The following is a 16,490-nucleotide window of genomic DNA, read 5'->3' on the forward strand; positions in this document are numbered from 1 at the left end:
CAAGTTCCATAGACTTCCATTGAAAAAGATCAAATGAATATCTTTGGATAGGAGTGTCATAAAAACATGAGGGTGGGCTCATTTGACTCGGGGCAGCAAACGACCAATCACGAATCACCTTAAACACTTCATAGCCACGTCCTAGCAACCATTTAGAGCACCCTAGCAACCCAAAGCAAAGAGGGATATCTTCAAATCTGAATATCATAGAGGCATGGGGGTTGGTTTATATCATTCATACTGGCAAGCAGCCTTTGGTTTATCATTACTGGCAGCTGCCAAGCCACTGCCTAGCAACCAAACAGAATACCCTAGCAACCGTTTTGCAAGATCTATATCTCTGCATCAGAGCATCATAGAGACATGGCGGTTGGCTCTGTTGACTCATGCTAGCAAACTGGACTTCCAACATGCTACACATGCTATCAGTGAATAGCTACATGCTAATAGTGATTAGCTTAGGGTTTAAACATGACACAAACTAGTAAAAATGTGTTAGCAGAATGCTGGTAACATGCTAATTGTGTTAGTATCATGCTAGTAGCATGCTAATCATGTTAGCATCATGCTAGCAAACATGCTAATTATGTTAGCATCTTGTTAAAAACATGCTAACAACATTGTAATCATGCTAGCATCATGCTAGCATTATGCTAATCATGTTAGCATGTTGCTAGCATTATGTTAACATGATTACCATCTTTCTAAGAACATGTTAGCAGGATGCTAAGGGTGTTAGCATAATGCTAGCAACATGCTAATCATGTTAGCATCTTGCTAAAAACATCCCAGCAGGACGGTAATTATGTTAGCATAATGCTAATCAAGAGTGCCGAGTTTTGCCACTGCAAGCACCATTCACATTTTCTTCAGGAAATGTACATTCTAGTTAATGGTGCTTGCCAAAGGCAAAGCTCCATTCTTATTCTTCTGCATACTTATTATTCTTCTTCTTCTTCTTCTGGACACAATTTCTGCGCGCTACTCCTCCCGCAGTTTTTGTCATAGACCCATGAATGAGGTGTCAAATCGACCGGCTCATTGAGGAGAGGTGTGCTATGACTTTTATAAGCGATCGGGTGTACGATGTTCGTCCGGCGGGCGAAAAATCGGCGAAAAATCCCATAGACTTAACATTGCGATGAACTTTGACGAGTCATAGCTCCTAACGAGAATTTCGTAGAAACATGTGAGTTACCACGTTTGAAGAGGCTGACAGGCTCTCTCAGACCATACCTCAAAATGGGGTGTAAGTTATACCCCTGGGGCGCAAGAGCTTCCCAAATTTGCCCCATAGACATACTATGGTGAAGCCGTGCCCATGAACCAGGAAGTACTGTGTTTTTCCTACTATGGGAAATTACATAGGGATTTTGTATTGAACATAACTCTGGATCACAATGACATAGAGACAAGGGGGTGGGCTCATTTCACTCAGGTGACCAATCAGTCTCCCAGGATCATTGTGAAGCTATCAAGCCACGCCCTAGCAACCATATAGAGCACCATAGCAACAAGTTCCATAGACTTCCATTGAAAAAGATCAAAGGAATATCTTTGGAGAGAAGTGTCATAGAAACATGAGGGTGAGCTCATTTGACTCGGGGCAGCAAACGGCCAATCACGAATCACCTTCAAGACCTCCTAGCCACGCCCTAGCAACCATTAAGAGCACCCTAGCAACACAAAGCAAAGAGGGATATCTTCAAATCTGAATATCATGCAAGCATGGGGGTTGGTTTAAATCATTCATACTGGCAAGCAGCCTTTGGTTTATCATCACTGGCAGCTGCCAAGCCACTTCCTAGCAACCAAACAGAGTACCCTAGCAACCGTTTAGCAAGATCTATATCTCTGCATCAGAACATCGTAAAGACATGGGGGTTGGTTTATATTGTCAAGCAGCCTTTGGAGTATCATCATTGGCAGCTGCCAAGCCACTCCCTAGCAACCAAACAGAGTACCCTAGCAACCGTTTAGCAAGATCTATATCTCTGCATCAGAGCATCATAGAGACATGGGGGTTGGCTCTTTTGACTCATGCTATCAAACTGGACTCCCAACATGCTACACATGCTAGCGGTGAATAGCTACATGCTAATAGTGATTAGCTTAGGGTTTAAACATGACACAAACTAGTAAAAATGTGTGAGCATCATGCTGGTAGCATGCTAATTGTGTTAGCATTATGGTAGTAGCATGCAAATCATGTTAGCATCATGCTAGCAAACATGCTAATCATGTTAGCATCTTGTTAAAAACATGCTAGCGACATGCTAATCATGCTAGCATCATGCTAGCATTATGTTAATCATGTTAGCATAGCATTTGCGTAATCTTAACATGATTAGCATCTTGTTAAAATCATGCTAGCAACATGGTAATCATGCTAGCATCATGCTAGCATTATGCTAATCATGTTAGCATGTTTGCTAGCATTATGCTAACATGATTAGCATCTTGTTAAAATGATGTTAGCAACATAGAAATCATGCTAGCATCATGTTAGCATTACGCTAATCATGTTAGCATTTTGCTAGCATTATGCTAACATGATTAGCACCTTGTTTAAAACATGTTAGCAGCATGCTAAGGGTGTTAGCATCATGTTATCAACATGCTAATCATGTTAGCATCTTGCTAAAAACATCCTAGCAGGACGGTAATTGTGTTAGCATAGTTTTGCCACTGCAAGCACCATTCACATTTTCTTCAGGAAATGTACATTCTAGTTAATGGTGCTTGCCAAAGGCAAAGCTCCATTCTTATTCTTCTGCATACTTATTATTCTTCTTCTTCTTCTTCTGGACACAATTTCTGCGCGCTACTCCTCCCGCAGTTTTTGTCATAGACCCATGAATGAGGTGTCAAATCGACCGGCTCATTGAGGACAGGTGTGCTATGACTTTTATAAGCGATCGGGTGTACGATGTTCGTCCGGCGGGCGAAAAATCGGGCGAAAAATCCCATAGACTTAACATTGCGATGAACTTTGACGAGTCATAGCTCCTAACGAGAATTTCGTAGAAACATGTGAGTTACCACGTTTGAAGAGGCTGACAGGCTCTCTCAGACCATACCTCAAAATGGGGTGTAAGTTATACCCCTGGGGCGCAAGAGCTTCCCAAATTTGCCCCATAGACATACTATGGTGAAGCCGTGCCCATGAACCAGGAAGTACTGTGTTTTTCCTACTATGGGAAATTACATAGGGATTTTGTATTGAACATAACTCTGGATCACAATGACATAGAGACAAGGGGGTGGGCTCATTTCACTCAGGTGACCAATCAGTCTCCCAGGATCATTGTGAAGCTATCAAGCCACGCCCTAGCAACCATATAGAGCACCATAGCAACAAGTTCCATAGACTTCCATTGAAAAAGATCAAAGGAATATCTTTGGAGAGAAGTGTCATAGAAACATGAGGGTGAGCTCATTTGACTCGGGGCAGCAAACGGCCAATCACGAATCACCTTCAAGACCTCCTAGCCACGCCCTAGCAACCATTAAGAGCACCCTAGCAACACAAAGCAAAGAGGGATATCTTCAAATCTGAATATCATGCAAGCATGGGGGTTGGTTTAAATCATTCATACTGGCAAGCAGCCTTTGGTGTATCATCATTGGCAGCTGCCAAGCCACTCCCTAGCAACCGTTTTTCAAGATGTATATCTCTGCATCAGAACATCGTACAGACATGGGGGTTGGTTTATATTGTCAAGCAGCCTTTGGTTTATCATAACTGGCAGCTGCCAAGCCACTTCCTAGCAACCAAACAGAGTACCCTAGCAACCGTTTAGCAAGATCTATATCTCTGCATCAGAACATCGTAAAGACATGGGGGTTGGTTTATATTGTCAAGCAGCCTTTGGAGTATCATCATTGGCAGCTGCCAAGCCACTCCCTAGCAACCAAACAGAGTACCCTAGCAACCGTTTAGCAAGATCTATATCTCTGCATCAGAGCATCATAGAGACATGGGGGTTGGCTCTTTTGACTCATGCTATCAAACTGGACTCCCAACATGCTACACATGCTAGCGGTGAATAGCTACATGCTAATAGTGATTAGCTTAGGGTTTAAACATGACACAAACTAGTAAAAATGTGTGAGCATCATGCTGGTAGCATGCTAATTGTGTTAGCATTATGGTAGTAGCATGCAAATCATGTTAGCATCATGCTAGCAAACATGCTAATCATGTTAGCATCTTGTTAAAAACATGCTAGCAACATGGTAATCATGCTAGCATCATGCTAGCATTATGCTAATCATGTTAGCATAACGCTAGCGTAATGCTAACATGATTAGCATCTTGTTAAAATCATGCTAGCAACATGGTAATCATGCTAGCATCATGCTAGCATTATGCTAATCATGTTAGCATGTTTGCTAGCATTATGCTAACATGATTAGCATCTTGTTAAAATAATGTTAGCAACATAGAAATCATGCTAGCATCATGCTAGCATTATGCTAATCTTGCTATCATTATGCTAACATGATTAGCACCTTGTTTAAAACATGTTAGCAGCATGCTAAGGGTGTTAGCATCATGTTATCAACATGCTAATCATGTTAGCATCATTTTGCTAAAAACATCCTAGCAGGACGGTAATTATGTTAGCATAGTTTTGCCACTGCAAGCACCATTCACATTTTCTTCAGGAAATGTACATTCTAGTATTGTAATTACTATTCACCTGAACAAAACTTTGGCGCGTAACTCGTCCCGCACCGTTTGTCGTAGACCCACAAATGAGGTGTCAAATCGACTGGCTTATTGAGGAGAGGTGTGCTATGACTTTTCTAAGCGATCGGGTGTGCGATGTTCGCACAGTGTACGAAAAAACGGCTGAAAAAACTCCCATAGACTTAACATGGGGGCCAAATCTGTGAGATCATATCTTTAGATCAGAAGGTCGTAGAGACTTGGGGCTGGGCTCTTTTGACTCGGCCTATCAAGCAGCCAATAACTAATGACTTCATAGCCTCACCCTAGCAACCAATTACAGCACCCTAGCAACCGGGTGCCGAATTTTGCCACTGCAAGCACCATTCACATTTTCTTCAGGAAATGTACATTCTAGTATTGTAATTACTATTCACCTGAACAAAACTTTGGCGCGTAACTCGTCCCGCACCGTTTGTCGTAGACCCACAAATGAGGTGTCAAATCGACCGGCTTATTGAGGAGAGATGTGCTATGACTTTTCTAAGCGATCGGGTGTACGATGTTCGCACAGCGTACGAAAAAATGGCTACAAAAACTCCCATAGACTTAACATGGGGGCCAAATCTGTGAGATCATATCTTTGGATCAGAAGGTCATAGAGACTTGGGGCTGGGCTCTTTTGATTCGGCCAGCCAATATGTAGTGACACAGCAACTTCATAGCCACGCCCTAGCAACCAATTACTGCACCCTAGCAACTGAGTGGCGATTTTGCCACTGCAAGCACCATTCACATTTTCTTCAGGAAATGTACATTCTAGTATTGTAAATACTATTCACCTGAACAAAACTTTGGCGTGTAACTCGTCCTGCACCGTTTGTCATAGACCCACAAATGAGGTGTCAAATCGACCGGCTTATTGAGGAGAGGTGTGCTATGACTTTTCTAAGCGATCGGGTGTACGATGTTCGCACAGCATACGAAAAAATCGGCTAAAAAACTCCCTTAGACTTAACATTGGGTCAAAATCTGTGATATCATATCTTTGGATCAGAAGGTCATAGAGACTTGGGGCTGGGCTCTTTTGATTCGGCCAGCCAATAAGTAGTGACACAGCAACTTAATAGCCACGCCCTAGCAACCAATTACAGCACCCTAGCAACCGGGGCCGAATTTTGCCACTGCAAGCACCATTCACATTTTCTTCAGGAAATGTACATTCTAGTATTGTAATTACTATTCACCTGAACAAAACTTTGGCGCGTAACTCGTCCCGCACCGTTTGTCGTAGACCCACATATGAGGTGTCAAATCGACCGGCTTATTGAGGAGAGGTGTGCTATGACTTTTCTAAGCGATCGGAAGTACGATGTTCGCACAGTGTACGAAAAAAATGGTTGAAAAAACTCCCATAGACTTAACATTGGGTCAAAATCTGTGAGATCATATCTTTGGATCAGAAGGTCATAGAGACTTGGGGCTGGGCTCTTTTGATTCGGCCAGCCAATAAGTAGTGGCACAGCAACTTCATAGCCACGCCCTAGCAACCAATTACAGCACCCTAGCAACCGGTGCCGATTTTTGCCACTGCAAGCACCATTCACATTTTCTTCAGGAAATGTACATTCTAGTATTGTAATTACTATTCACCTGAACAAAACTTTGGCGCGTAACTCGTCCCGCACCGTTTGTCGTAGACCCACGAATGAGGTGTCAAATCGACCGGCTTATTGAGGAGAGGTGTGCTATGACTTTTATAAGCGATCGAGTGTACGATGTTCGCACAGCGTACGAAAAAAACGGCTGAAAAAACTCCCATAGACTTAACATTGGGACAAAATCTGTGAGATCATATCTTTGGATCAGAAGGTCATAGAGACTTGGGGCTGGGCTCTTTTGATTTGGCCAGCCAATAAGTAGTGACGCAGCAACTTCATAGCCACGCCCTAGCAACCAATTACAGCACCCTAGCAACCGGGGCCGAATTTTGCCACTGCAAGCACCATTCACATTTTCTTCAGGAAATGTACATTCTAGTATTGTAATTACTATTCACCTGAACAAAACTTTGGCGCGTAACTCGTCCCGCACCGTTTGTCGTAGACCCACATATGAGGTGTCAAATCGACTGGCTTATTGAGGAGAGGTGTGCTATGACTTTTCTAAGCGATCGGGTGTGCGATGTTCGCACAGTGTACGAAAAAACGGCTGAAAAAACTCCCATAGACTTAACATGGGGGCCAAATCTGTGAGATCATATCTTTAGATCAGAAGGTCGTAGAGACTTGGGGCTGGGCTCTTTTGACTCGGCCTATCAAGCAGCCAATAACTAATGACTTCATAGCCTCACCCTAGCAACCAATTACAGCACCCTAGCAACCGGGTGCCGAATTTTGCCACTGCAAGCACCATTCACATTTTCTTCAGGAAATGTACATTCTAGTATTGTAATTACTATTCACCTGAACAAAACTTTGGCGCGTAACTCGTCCCGCACCGTTTGTCGTAGACCCACAAATGAGGTGTCAAATCGACCGGCTTATTGAGGAGAGATGTGCTATGACTTTTCTAAGCGATCGGGTGTACGATGTTCGCACAGCGTACGAAAAAATGGCTACAAAAACTCCCATAGACTTAACATGGGGGCCAAATCTGTGAGATCATATCTTTGGATCAGAAGGTCATAGAGACTTGGGGCTGGGCTCTTTTGATTCGGCCAGCCAATATGTAGTGACACAGCAACTTCATAGCCACGCCCTAGCAACCAATTACTGCACCCTAGCAACTGAGTGGCGATTTTGCCACTGCAAGCACCATTCACATTTTCTTCAGGAAATGTACATTCTAGTATTGTAAATACTATTCACCTGAACAAAACTTTGGCGTGTAACTCGTCCTGCACCGTTTGTCATAGACCCACAAATGAGGTGTCAAATCGACCGGCTTATTGAGGAGAGGTGTGCTATGACTTTTCTAAGCGATCGGGTGTACGATGTTCGCACAGCATACGAAAAAATCGGCTAAAAAACTCCCTTAGACTTAACATTGGGTCAAAATCTGTGATATCATATCTTTGGATCAGAAGGTCATAGAGACTTGGGGCTGGGCTCTTTTGATTCGGCCAGCCAATAAGTAGTGACACAGCAACTTAATAGCCACGCCCTAGCAACCAATTACAGCACCCTAGCAACCGGGGCCGAATTTTGCCACTGCAAGCACCATTCACATTTTCTTCAGGAAATGTACATTCTAGTATTGTAATTACTATTCACCTGAACAAAACTTTGGCGTGTAACTCGTCCCGCACCGTTTGTCGTAGACCCACATATGAGGTGTCAAATCGACCGGCTTATTGAGGAGAGGTGTGCTATGACTTTTCTAAGCGATCGGGTGTACGATGTTCGCACAGTGTACGAAAAAAATGGTTGAAAAAACTCCCATAGACTTAACATTGGGTCAAAATCTGTGAGATCATATCTTTGGATCAGAAGGTCATAGAGACTTGGGGCTGGGCTCTTTTGATTCGGCCAGCCAATAAGTAGTGGCACAGCAACTTCATAGCCACGCCCTAGCAACCAATTACAGCACCCTAGCAACCGGTGCCGATTTTTGCCACTGCAAGCACCATTCACATTTTCTTCAGGAAATGTACATTCTAGTATTGTAATTACTATTCACCTCAACAAAACTTTGGCGCGTAACTTGTCCCGCACCGTTTGTCGTAGACCCACGAATGAGGTGTCAAATCGACCGGCTTATTGAGGAGGGGTGTGCTATGACTTTTCTAAGCGATCGGGTGTACGATGTTCGCACAGTGTACGAAAAAACGGCTGAAAAATCTCCCATAGACATAACATGGGGGCCAAATCTGTGAGATCATATCTTTGGTTTAGAAGGTCATAGAGACTTGGGGCTGGGCTCTTTTGACTCGGCCAGCCAATAAGTAGTGACACAGCAACTTCATAGCCACGCCCTAGCAACCAATTACCGCACCCTAGCAACCGAGTCCGGTGTTTTGCCACTGCAAGCACCATTCACATTTTCTTCAGGAAATGTACATTCTAGTATTGTAATTACTATTCACCTGAACAAAACTTTGGCGCGTAACTCGTCCCGCACCGTTTGTCGTAGACCCATGAATGAGGTGTCAAATCGACCGGCTTATCGAGGAGAGGTGTGCTATGACTTTTCTAAGTGATCGTGTGTACGATGTCCGCACAGCGTACGAAAAAACGGCTGAAAAAACTCCCATAGACTGAACATTGGGTCAAAATCTGTGAGATCATATCTATGGATCAGAAGGTCATAGAGACTTGGGGCTGGGCTCTTTTGATTCGGCCAGCCAATAAGTAGTGACACAGCAACTTCATAGCGACGCCCTAGCAACCAATTACATCACCCTAGCAACTGGGGCCGAATTTTACCACTGCAAGCACCATTCACATTTTCTTCAGGAAATGTACATTCTAGTATTGTAATTACTATTCACCTGAACAAAACTTTGGCGCGTAACTCGTCCCGCAACGTTTGTCGTAGACCCACGAATGAGGTGTCAAATCGACCGGCTTATTGAGGAGAGGTGTGCTACGACTTTTCTAAGCGATCGGGTGTACGATGTTCGCACAGCATACGAAAAAACGGCTGAAAAAACTCCCATAGACTTAACATGGGGGCCAAATCTGTGAGATCATATCTTTGGTTTAGAAGGTCATAGAGACTTGGGGCTGGGCTCTTTTGACTCGGCCTATCAAGCCGCCAATAACTAGTGACTTCATGGCCACGCCCTAGCAACCAATTACAGCACCCTAGCAACCGGGTGCCGAATTTTGCCACTGCAAGCACCATTCACATTTTCTTCAGGAAATGTACATTCTAGTTAATGGTGCTTGCCAAAGGCAAAGCTCCATTCTTATTCTTCTGCATACTTATTATTAATGGTGCTTGCCAAAGGCAAAGCTCCATTCTTATTCTTCTGCATACTTATTATTCTTCTTCTTCTTCTTCTGGACACAATTTCTGCGCGCTACTCCTCCCGCAGTTTTTGTCATAGACCCATGAATGAGGTGTCAAATCGACCGGCTCATTGAGGACAGGTGTGCTATGACTTTTATAAGCGATCGGGTGTACGATGTTCGTCCGGCGGGCGAAAAAGTAGCGAAAAAAATCCCATAGACTTTGCATTGGGACAAACTTTGATGAGTAATAGCTCCTAACGAGAATTTCATAGAAACATGTGGGTTACCACGTTTGAAGAGCCTGATAGGCTCTCTCAGACCATACCTCAAAATGGGGTGTAAGTTGTACCCCTGGGGCGCAAGAGCTGCCCAAAGTTGCCCCATAGACATACTATGGTGAAGCCGTGCCCATGAACCAGGAAGTACTGTGTTTTTCCTACTATGGGAAATTACATAGGGATTTTGTATTGAACATAACTCTGGATCACAATGTCTTAAAGACAAGGGGGTGGGCTCATTTTACTCAGGCAACCAATCAGTGTCTCAGGTTCATTGTGAAGCTATCAAGCCACGCCCTAGCAACCATATAGAGCACCATAGCAACAAGTTCCATAGACTTCCATTGAAAAAGATCAAATGAATATCTTTGGATAGGAGTGTCATAGAAACATGAGGGTGGGCTCATTTGACTCGGGGCAGCAAGCGGCCAATCACGAATCACCTTAAACACTTCATAGCCACGTCCTAGCAACCATTTAGAGCACCCTAGCAACCCAAAGCAAAGAGGGATATCTTCAAATCTGAATATCATAGAGGCATGGGGGTTGGTTTATATCATTCATACTGGCAAGCAGCCTTTGGTTTATCATTACTGGCAGCTGCCAAGCCACTGCCTAGCAACCAAACAGAATACCCTAGCAACCGTTTTGCAAGATCTATATCTCTGCATCAGAGCATCATAGAGACATGGCGGTTGGCTCTGTTGACTCATGCTAGCAAACTGGACTTCCAACATGCTACACATGCTTTCAGTGAATAGCTACATGCTAATAGTGATTAGCTTAGGGTTTAAACATGACACAAACTAGTAAAAATGTGTTAGCAGAATGCTGGTAACATGCTAATTGTGTTAGCATCATGCTAGTAGCATGCTAATCATGTTAGCATCATGCTAGCAAACATGCTAATTATGTTAGCATCTTGTTAAAAACATGTTAACAACATGGTAATCATGCTAGCATCATGCTAGCATTATGCTAATCATGTTAGCATGTTGCTAGCATTATGGTAACAAGATTAGCATCTTTCTAAAAACATGCTAGCAGCATGTTAAGGGTGTTAGCATTATGCTAACATGATTAGCATCTTTCTAAAAACATGTTAGCAGCATGCTAAGGGTGTTAGCATAATGCTAGGAACATGCTAATCATGTTAGCATCTTGCTAAAAACATCCTAGCTGGACGGTAATTATGTTAGCATAATGCTAATCAAGAGTGCCGAGTTTTGCCACTGCAAGCACCATTCACATTTTCTTCAGGAAATGTACATTCTAGTATTGTAATTACTATTCACCTGAACAAAACTTTGGCGTGTAACTCGTCCCGCACCGTTTTTCGTAGACCCACGAATGAGGTGTCAAATCGACCGGCTTATTGAGGAGAGGTGTGCTATGACTTTTCTAAGTGATCGGGTGTACGATGTTCGCGCAGCATACGAAAAAATTGGCTGAAAAAACTCCCATAGACTTAACATTGGGTCAAAATCTGTGAGATCATATCTTTGGATCAGAAGGTCATAGAGACTTGGAGCTGGGCTCTTTTGATTCGGCCAGCCAATAAGTAGTGACACAGCAACTTCATAGCCACGCCCTAGCAACCAATTACAACACCCTAGCAACCGGTGCCGAATTTTGCCACTGCAAGCACCATTCACATTTTCTTCAGGAAATGTACATTCTAGTTCTTCTTCTTCTTCTTCTGGACACAATTTCTGCGCGCTACTCCTCCCGCAGTTTTTGTCATAGACCCATGAATGAGGTGTCAAATCGACCGGCTCATTGAGGACAGGTGTGCTATGACTTTTATAAGCGATCGGGTGTACGATGTTCGTCCGGCGGGCGAAAAAGTAGCGAAAAAAATCCCATAGACTTTGCATTGCGACAAATTTTGACGAGTTATTGCTCCGAGTGAGAATTTCGTAGAAACATGTGGGTTACCACGTTTGAAGAGGCTAGCAAGCTCTGTCAGGCCATACCTCAAAACTGGGTGTAAGTTGTACCCCTGGGGCGCAAGAGCTGCCCAAAGTTGCCCCATAGACATACTATGGTGAAGCCGTGCCCATGAACCAGGAAGTACTGTGTTTTTCCTACTATGGGAAATTACATAGGGATTTTGTATTGAACATAACTCTGGATCACAATGTCATAGAGACAAGGGGGTGGGCCCATTTTACTCAGGCAACCAATCAGTCTCTCAGGATCATTGTGAAGCTATCAAGCCACGCCCTAGCAACCATATAGAGCACCATAGCAACAAGTTCCATTGACTTCCATTGAAAAAGATCAAATGAATATCTTTGGATAGAAGTGTCGTACAAACAAGAGGGTGGGCTCATTTGACTGGAGGCAGCAAACCGCCAATCACAAATCACCTTAAAGACATCATAGCCACGCCTTAGCAACCATTTAAAGCACCCTAGCAACCCAAAGCATAGGCAGATATCTTCAAATCTGAATATCATAGAGGCATGGGGGTTGGTTTATATCATTCATACTGGCAAGCAGCCTTTGGTTTATCATTACTAGCAGCTGCCAAGCCACTCCCTAGCAACCAAACAGAGTACCCTAGCAACCGTTTTGCAAGATCTATATCTCTGCATCAGAACATCATAAAGACATGGGGGTTGGTTTATATTGTCAAGCAGCCTTTGGAGTATCATCATTGGTAGCTGCCAAGCCACTCCTTAGCAACCAAACAGAGTACCCTAGCAACCGTTTAGCAAGATCTATATCTCTGCATCAGAGCATCATAGAGACATGGCGGTTGGCTCTTTTGACTCATGCTAGCAAACTGAACTTCCAACATGCTACACATGCTAGCAGTGAATAGCTACATGCTAATAGTGATTAGCTTAGGGTTTAAACATGACACAAACTAGTAAAAATGTGTTACATCATGCTGGTAACATGCTAATTGTGTTAGCATCATGCTAGTAGCATGCTAATCATGTTAGCATCATGCTAGCAAACATGCTAATTATGTTAGCATCTTGTTAAAAACATGCTAGCAACATGGTAATCATGCTAGCATCATGCTAGCATTATGCTAATCATGTTAGCATGTTGCTAGCATTATGCTAACATGATTAGCATCTTTCTAAAAACATGCTAGCAGCATGCTAAGGGTGTTAGCATTATGCTAGCAACAAATGCTAATCATGTTAGCATGTTGCTAGCATAATGCTAACATGATTAGCATCTTTCTAAAAACATGCTAGCAGCATGCTAAGGGTGTTAGCATAATGCTAGCAACATGCTAATCATGTTAGCATCTTGATAAAAACATCCTAGCAGGACGGTAATTATGTTAGCATCATGCTAATCAAGAGTGCCGAGTTTTGCCACTGCAAGCACCATTCACATTTTCTTCAGGAAATGTACATTCTAGTATTGTAATTACTATTCACCTGAACAAAACTTTGGCGCGTAACTCGTCCCGCACCGTTTGTAGTAGACCCACGAATGAGGTGTCAAATCGACCGGCTTATTGAGGAGAGGTGTGCTATGACTTTTCTAAGCGATCGGGTGTACGATGTTCGCACAGCGTACAAAAAAAACGGCTGAAAAAACTCCCATAGACTTAACATGGGGTCCAAATCTGTGAGATCATATCTTTGGATCAGAAGTTCGTAGAGACTTGGGGCTGGGCTCTTTTGATTCGGCCAGCCAATAAGTAGTGACACAGCAACTTCATAGCCACGCCCTAGCAACCAATTACAGCACCCTAGCAACCGAGTCCGGTGGTTTGCCACTGCAAGCACCATTCACATTTTCTTCAGGAAATGTACATTCTAGTTAATGGTGCTTGCCAAAGGCAAAGCTCCATTCTTATTCTTCTGCATACTTATTATTCTTCTTCTTCTTCTTCTGGACACAATTTCTGCGCGCTACTCCTCCCGCAGTTTTTGTCATAGACCCATGAATGAGGTGTCAAATCGACCGGCTCATTGAGGACAGGTGTGCTATGACTTTTATAAGCGATCGGGTGTACGATGTTCGTCCGGCGGGCGAAAAAGTAGCGAAAAAAATCCCATAGACTTTGCATTGGGACAAACTTTGATGAGTAATAGCTCCTAACGAGAATTTCATAGAAACATGTGGGTTACCACGTTTGAAGAGCCTGATAGGCTCTCTCAGACCATACCTCAAAATGGGGTGTACGTTGTACCCCTGGGGCGCAAGAGCTGCCCAAAGTTGCCCCATAGACATACTATGGTGAAGCCGTGCCCATGAACCAGGAAGTACTGTGTTTTTCCTACTATGGGAAATTACATAGGGATTTTGTATTGAACATAACTCTGGATCACAATGTCTTAAAGACAAGGGGTGGGCTCATTTTACTCAGGCAACCAATCAGTGTCTCAGGTTCATTGTGAAGCTATCAAGCCACGCCCTAGCAACCATATAGAGCACCATAGCAACAAGTTCCATAGACTTCCATTGAAAAAGATCAAATGAATATCTTTGGATAGGAGTGTCATAGAAACATGAGGGTGGGCTCATTTGACTCGGGGCAGCAAACGGCCAATCACGAATCACCTTAAACACTTCATAGCCACGTCCTAGCAACCATTTAGAGCACCCTAGCAACCCAAAGCAAAGAGGGATATCTTCAAATCTGAATATCATAGAGGCATGGGGGTTGGTTTATATCATTCATACTGGCAAGCAGCCTTTGGTTTATCATTACTGGCAGCTGCCAAGCCACTGCCTAGCAACCAAACAGAATACCCTAGCAACCGTTTTGCAAGATCTATATCTCTGCATCAGAGCATCATAGAGACATGGCGGTTGGCTCTGTTGACTCATGCTAGCAAACTGGACTTCCAACATGCTACACATGCTTTCAGTGAATAGCTACATGCTAATAGTGATTAGCTTAGGGTTTAAACATGACACAAACTAGTAAAAATGTGTTAGCAGAATGCTGGTAACATGCTAATTGTGTTAGCATCATGCTAGTAGCATGCTAATCATGTTAGCATTATGCTTTAGCAAACATGCTAATTATGTTAGCATCTTGTTAAAAACATGCTAACAACATGGTAATCATGCTAGCATCATGCTAGCATTATGCTAATCATGTTAGCATGTTGCTAGCATTATGCTAACAAGATTAGCATCTTTCTAAAAACATGCTAGCAGCATGTTAAGGGTGTTAGCATTATGCTAACATGATTAGCATCTTTCTAAAAACATGTTAGCAGCATGCTAAGGGTGTTAGCATTATGCTAGCAACATGCTAATCATGTTAGCATCTTGCTAAAAACATCCTAGCTGGACGGTAATTATGTTAGCATAATGCTAATCAAGAGTGCCGAGTTTTGCCACTGCAAGCACCATTCACATTTTCTTCAGGAAATGTACATTCTAGTTAATGGTGCTTGCCAAAGGCAAAGCTCCATTCTTATTCTTCTGCATACTTATTATTCTTCTTCTTCTTCTTCTGGACACAATTTCTGCGCGCTACTCCTCCCGCAGTTTTTGTCATAGACCCATGAATGAGGTGTCAAATCGACCGGCTCATTGAGGACAGGTGTGCTATGACTTTTATAAGCGATCGGGTGTACGATGTTCGTCCGGCGGGCGAAAAAGTAGCGAAAAAAATCCCATAGACTTTGCATTGGGACAAACTTTGATGAGTAATAGCTCCTAACGAGAGTTTCATAGAAACATGTGGGTTACCACGTTTGAAGAGCCTGATAGGCTCTCTCAGACCATACCTCAAAATGGGGTGTAAGTTGTACCCCTGGGGCGCAAGAGCTGCCCAAAGTTGCCCCATAGACATACTATGGTGAAGCCGTGCCCATGAACCAGGAAGTACTGTGTTTTTCCTACTATGGGAAATTACATAGGGATTTTGAATTGAACATAACTCTGAATCACAATGTCATAGAGACAAGGGGGTGGGCTCATTTTACTCAGGCAACCAATCAGTCTCTCAGGATCATTGTAAAGCTATCAAGCCACGCCCTAGCAACCATATAGAGAACCATAGCAACAAGTTCCATAGACTTCCATTGAAAAAGATCAAAGGAATATCTTTGGATAGGAGTGTCATAGAAACATGAGGGTGGGCTCATTTGACTCGAGGCAGCAAACCGCCAATCACAAATCACCTTAAAGACATCATAGCCACGCCTTAGCAACCATATAGAGCACCCTAGCAACCCAAAGCATAGGCAGATATCTTCAAATCTGAATATCATAGAGGCATGGGGGTTGGTTTATATCATTCATACTGGCAAGCAGCCTTTGGTGTATCATCATTGGTAGCTGCCAAGCCACTCCTTAGCAACCAAACAGAGTACCCTAGCAACCATTTTGCAAGATCTATATCTCTGCGTCAGAACATCGTACAGACATGGGGGTTGGTTTATATTGTCAAGCAGCCTTTGGAGTATCATCATTGGCAGCTGCCAAGCCACTCCCTAGCAACCAAACAGAGTACCCTAGCAACCGTTTTGAAACACCTATATTTCTGCATCAGAACATTATAGAGACATGGCGGTTGGCTCTTTTGACTCATGCTAGCAAACTGGACTTCCACCATGCTACACATGCTAGCAGTGAATAGCT

Source organism: Chanodichthys erythropterus, chromosome 13, assembly GCF_024489055.1.
Source record: "Chanodichthys erythropterus isolate Z2021 chromosome 13, ASM2448905v1, whole genome shotgun sequence".
Taxonomy (NCBI): Eukaryota; Metazoa; Chordata; class Actinopteri; order Cypriniformes; family Xenocyprididae; genus Chanodichthys; species Chanodichthys erythropterus.